Source organism: Pygoscelis adeliae, unplaced genomic scaffold (genome assembly GCF_000699105.1).
Source record: "Pygoscelis adeliae isolate BGI_AS28 unplaced genomic scaffold, ASM69910v1 Scaffold12, whole genome shotgun sequence".
In the NCBI taxonomy this organism is placed as follows: domain Eukaryota; kingdom Metazoa; phylum Chordata; class Aves; order Sphenisciformes; family Spheniscidae; genus Pygoscelis; species Pygoscelis adeliae.
In genome coordinates this window covers 2,051,225-2,057,495 of record NW_008824290.1, presented here as the reverse complement: position 1 = coordinate 2,057,495, position 6,271 = coordinate 2,051,225, and the positions used below count along the sequence as shown (strand labels likewise).

Sequence of the window (6,271 nt, the reverse complement as noted above, 5' to 3'; positions counted from 1 at the left end):
TGGGAACACAGCCAGGGTCTGGGCATGCTGCCAAAAAGACAGGCTAGCACTGCTAGCCATGCTCCAGACATACTGCAGCCTGAGGACCTGGACCTTTGTGCTCTGCCCTGCTCCAGTGGTTTTGGCTAGGCTGTGCCACAAACTATGCCTTGTACTCATAGCAACCTAAAGATCCATGCCATCCCTTTCCTCTCACCTCCCTTCACCCCTCCAGCTTACCATTATCATTGCAGAAATCACATGCACACACTCACAGAAGAACCAGCCATTGTTTTCCCTAATCAGAATTGCTTGAATTAAAATGGGGGAAAAAGTCAGTAAAATGAAGTCAGTTGGAGTAGTTTGCAGCTTACATCTATGTCTAATACTTAATCAAAAAGTCATTGATTGTGCATGGGATTTCTGCTAATACTTCAAAAGCTGAAAAACTGGAACTGAACTTTAGCCTGAAGTGGTACAGTAACATCCTCCAGACGCTTCTTCTCAGATGGAAGGATTATCTTTTGGCCCTCCATAGATTGCTGCTGTTGTGCTGAAAGAGGGAGGGACAACTCAACAAGCCAAACATTACTGTAACTATCTTAGAAGAAAATGGTATCCCTGGAGTATTGTCAAGAGAGAGCAGACAACAGGATCTTCAAAAGGAGGCTGATACCAGTGTCACAACTGCTACAAAGGACAACCTCCTCAGGATGCATATACCATAGTCATCAGCTCGGATGGTAGCTGAACTGATCCTGGTGACCACCGAAGCTGCCAGTGAATGGGTCCGTGAAACAGGGCATCAGGAGTAAGTCAGACTGCCAAGTAGAAAGGGTGATGTCATGACTCTGCAGATCTGAATGGGATTGACATCGTACACCTGGCAGCCTGCATGTGCAATTGTCAGCAATTGTATGTACTCCCGAGACAGATACACACAGACTCCACTCAGGAAATGTGAAGTTTTGTACAAAAGCTGGCCAGAACAACTGCAGGTCACAGTGAAGCATTTAGCCTATTTGGTGCAACGTGACACCCTTTCCTAATGATGAACTGTGCTATCAGTAAAAATGCTGTGGTGAGAGGGCAAAGTATGTAAGTACATCTGAGCAGCAGTACCCATGCATTTGGGGAATGCACACGAAACAAGTTTGAAAAACGCCTATGTGCTGTCCTTAGAGGGATTCAGGATTGTCCAGCTTCTGAATAACCACAGTATGCCTACTCTCAGTGCTGGCTGTCACTCTGACCTTGACTACCTCCCACACCACCTTAAGCTCAAGATCAGAACCATCATCAATGGCCACCATTTCTAGCAAGAATAAACTTCTTCCAAAGTAGCCAGTTCAACCTTTTGCAACTCCATCTCCACATGTGCCCTCCTTTACTGTGTGTGGTCCATCATGGGATGAGAGAAACATGTCCCTAGAGCAAGGAGTCTTGCCACAGTTGCACACAGCAGCTGTTCAACCACTGTCAAGCATAGATTCATGCAGTTGTTGCCATTTACCGAGGAGATGAAAATGGCATACTGCCCTTGCAGCAGCAAGATGTAGATGGCAATGATTAGATGCTGTATATGAGACACTGACTGATTTCAGAAACAGAAAACTAGACCCCTTACAGAAGCCCCATGCCAACACCCCCCCAAAGCAGCAGGATGGGTTTCCCACAGCAAAGAAGCCAGCCTTGTTGCTTTGTCGCAACTGACACAGTGGAATCTGCAATGGGAGGCTGCCTGCACACAAAAACAACTATCACGTGCTGATTCAACAGTGCCCATCTGAAACATGGTTATGCACCTAGGTATTAAGTGGCTCAAATCTGCACTGTCAGATGATCCAGGAATGGGTGGATATGGTGCTAATGAGCACAGAGCCATGAGCCAAGGACTCTGTGGCTGTGGACAGACACCCTCTCCTGTGCCACTGGAGCAGGTGTCTGCTCCCACCTGCTCTTCATCACCCCGACCCTAAACTTACTACCTGTCCCGACAACAAGGCTGTGCCTATGAGTGTTGCCTAATCTGTTTCAGTCAAAATGAGGCAATGAGGCAGTTTATCTTAAACCATTTAAATACTACTGCTTAATATTTGCTAACCCAGCTCATTTTAACTGCAACAAGTTATGACAGGTTTACTTCAAAATGCCAGATAGAAAACTGAGTTACGGCTGATTGACAGACCCGTGCACCATCCTGCTGCCCTGGCTACTCCACTGGTAACCTCTGTCAGGGAGACAAGACAAAGCTTGTGAGATGCTGTAACACCTGAAGCCTCTCCAAGGAGAATCAGCAGAGTTCTATGCCAGGGTCCTTAGGATGCATATCGGTACAATTTCTTCTAAGGGTGACACTAATCTTTAAACTAGACCAGGCCTACTGAATTACTTTAAAAAAAAAGAAAAAAAAGAAGAAAAAAAATAGTTCTCAGAAATTCTGGCCTCTCCTTGGTGCACTGGAGGGGCAGCCTGAAGAAGCCCCCCCAAAAAAGAGAGCCACAAGTGCTAAGGCTATCCAGATGTTGCAATCATGAGTGAGATGTTGATATATAGCTAATCAGATGTCTTGGTGAAAAGAAAAGTGTGAGGACTAACCAAGGTATGGCCCTGATATAGGAACCAGAGGCGCAAAAGAACAAGTTGTGCTAGGGGTGTAGGGGGAATGAATGGTCCTGAAGCTAGTCACACAATGTCTTACATGCGGCGGGTTGCTGATTTCACATGAGAAGAACCACCAATAGATAACCTGGTACGTCAGCTACTGGTACGTTGAGAGATGATGGAGTAGTTCTGACCCATAACCATTCAGGGTATGTGCTCAAGCACTGCCGTGTCTAGGGGGGTTTGGCATGTACAGTACACCGTTATGATGGTTCTAGTATATGTAGTGTAGTTGTTCCTTAGATCACTGACTTATTGGTTCCCTGAAAGTAGAAATGTGGTTAGGGAGGTATGCCTGTCTACATATTGATGGATATAATACGTACATTAAATGTATTACCTAGATTAATGTAATGTATGTGGGGTAAATAGATTAATGTACAATTATACATAGAGACCTTCATTCTTCTTCGGATAAAAATTTGTCTAGTGACATTACTCGTCAGAATGCAGCTACTGTAAAACATCCTCAACTATTTCTGAGAAAATGTCAATTCCTTCTACATCTATGACTTCTAATATACAGGCCATAGGGCTTTTTGTATCATAGTAAGTTTATCTGATCAATGCTGAACACAGAAAAAAATGCAAATCATTTTCTAGCTTTGTTGTTTTATAAAGTAATGCAGAGCATGGGAAAAAATTGTAAACTGCCTTTTAGACAAAGAAAGGGTGGGGTACAATATATGCTCCTGCTTCCCCATTATATAACCAATCCCCATTCTTAAGTGCACAAATAAAATAAGAGTAAATTGAAATAAATCAAATAAATTACATTGCATAGTTTCAAGCCCTACATTATGTCTTGGCTGTAATAATATACATTATCATTAATGGCTTTCACTTTACAGTGCTGAAAGTCAGATTTGTTGTTGTCATCTTCATTCCTTGACCTTTACTATCTGCATTGCTCACATGAAAGTATTAGTCTGCTGTCACACTTCAAGAAACCGTGTAATAAGGTCAACTATGCATCACTTTAAGTCATCGAAGGCTATTTTAGCATATTTGCTTTATGACAAATGTGTAAGATCACTGCAATTATCTACAATGGTAGTTAGACTTCATGCTATATACAATTCAGATTTCAATTATTTTAGAAAATACTAGTGCCAGAGGACTAGTGTAACATTTTATCACCATGAATTCAATATCCATTTAACTGAGATGCAACAAAGGATAATTTCAAGTTCTGAAATGAATACCTATATTCTGGAGAAACATAGAAATGAAAAAATATTATTATGTACCCTCCAATTAAAATAGCTTGTCTGCTTTTCATTCTTGATGTACATTAGGATTTGCAGGGTTTGGGGGAGTGATAGAGGTTAGGTTCCATATAAGAGTTCAGAATTGAGAAAATAGTTTTACTGCTGAACATTTAAATCCCTACAGAGAGAGATTTGTGAGATACTGCAGTATATCAAAGAAATCTGCATTAAGAGTATGTTGCTTCTTGTATTAAGGAAGCTGGCAGGAAAAAAATGGTCTGTTCAGCAGCCATCACCATAAAATGATATAAATGCAACTACATTACCAAGGGACCTCAATTTGCCAATTGAAGAGGGCAACTACATTTTCTGCTTACAATATATAAAATATCCTAAGCACTTACTTGAGTCTTCTCAGTTTTTTGAGCTGTAATGGTTATTCCTTATATTGAGGATGCTTTTATTCTGTGGCTTTGCTGAGCTTCGCCATATCCTCTTTGACAGCAGTGAAAAGGAAAATGAAGGTACATTTGCAGTCGCAGTGAACCAGTGGAAAAGCCTCCATAGGAGCCATCAAGCAAGCGGCTGGCCATTTACATAATCAGAAGAAGTTCAGTGACATATAGCTAGTTGGTATCTCTGCTTTGCAAGTCAGAGTGCACAGCAGCTTCAGCTCTTGCTACTACTCCTAAATAAAACGGTCAGGCTGAACCAGCACTTCACCAAATTTGATCTGAACCATGGGATTAATTACTCCATCTTTTATTACCCAATTGCTGACCCAGACAGCTCCTATTTCTACCTCATGCATTTCAAAATCATGAGCACATTGTGGATGCCACTGGATCACAAATTATCATCAGCAACATAGGCAAAGGTCAGAAACCATTTGGTTGAAAGAATAACTTATGGAAAAAATGACTTCTTAAAACACATTGCATGGGGTTTTTTCCCCTTCTCTGATCTTGAAGATCTGATAAGGTTAAACATTGCTTCACTGTGAAAGGATTGCCTAGTTATTTATATTTTATAGCAGCTGGAGCTATTAACCACTAGAAATGGTATTCTAAGATTACCTATGCAGGTATACATCACAGAGGCAGAGAAAGCACAGAATTCCTCTGCTGTGAAGCTATAGTGAAAAGAGAAACTCAAACAGTTTATTCAGTTCCTACATCCATGTAAGATTTTGTCAAAGCAGAGAAAGTTCAGAAAAGAGCAACATGATTAAGTGCTAATTTACTAAGAAAGATTTTAAAAGTCTAGTCTGGCTCAGAAACAGTGTAACAGACATAACAGCAGTCTGAGTATACTGGGTGGAATATATATTATTTAGGGTTTATAGGATAAAATTAACAAAGAGAATACATAGAATTGATATCAGGAAAGGAAACAGGGAAAGACCAACCCATTGCTGTGTGGGCATTTTAGGAACTGAATCACTGGCACTTTCATGCCACTCCCAGTAACAGAACAGTGTATAGAGCCCTTAGGAGCATTCTGCAGAAAGCCTGAAACACTCTGCTGTGGAGAGCAGCCAGTTCAATGGCAGGGAACAGCAACTGCTTTTCTGCCTCTGATTTTTATGCCTGATAATTTTCTTTACAGTTCTGCTGTGGGAAGAACTCTTGGTAATAAAAGGTATTTTGTATAAAACATAAATTCCTATAAAATAAATTATAGGCTTTGTAATAAAACAGAAAAGGCAATTATATTCTTCCCTGGAAATAATTAATTCAGCTTTCTGCAGTGAAAAGTTTTGAAAGCACATAAAGCACACTTTTTTACAGAAAATGTAGGTTTTCTCTGAAGAAATGGGAACTATTACACATTTATGAATGTTCATACTGTTGTCATTATTTATTTTTGTTTTCATAATGATGCCTTGTTTTAGGACAGGAAACTACTTCTGTTTCTGTTTTGTGCATTACTTATGCGTAACAGCTGAGCTCCTTCTGCTAAATGAGAAAAAAAAGTTTTTCCAACTGTACTTACTTTTCATTCTCCTTCCCATTGACTTACTGCTTTCATTTTTCAACCCAGTTCACTGAAGGTTTTTCTGCAGCCTGCTTGTTAATTTTGAAACTGCAGTTTTCCCAGCAAACATGTCTCTCTCACCCATATGTGTACACTGCTCACTACCTAGTGAATTAGGAAACCAGCATATAATAGGACAGAACCTTCATGAGGATCCTGAGCAATTCTTGTGCATGTCCTATGCCTGAGTCACAGAGAATGATACATACATGATATGGGGCTGATACGGGGTTACTAGTCAGCTGCAGCCACCTGTGCCAGGTCTCGACAAATCCCACTTGCATGCCCAGCCTATGTTTCACAAAAAAGCTGGGAGACTCCTGATGAGCTGTTATTATTCTTCAACCCATGGAAAACAACGTAGAGAGGCAACTATACAG

At 40.8% G+C, this 6,271-nt stretch overlaps 1 long non-coding RNA gene across 1 annotated transcript in view; it reads right to left on the bottom strand.

Annotated features, from left to right (window-relative positions):
* The window catches only part of LOC103912494, a 20,583-nt gene extending 14,677 nt beyond the window's left edge, over positions 1 to 5,906 (bottom strand). Inside the window, exons 1-2 of the long non-coding RNA XR_663371.1 lie at positions 5,894 to 5,906; positions 2,574 to 2,728 (exon numbers count right to left, since the gene is read on the bottom strand). This is a non-coding gene — a long non-coding RNA (uncharacterized LOC103912494). The remainder of the gene's footprint in view (positions 1 to 2,573; positions 2,729 to 5,893) is intronic.
* Positions 5,907 to 6,271: the final 365 nt, after the last annotated feature.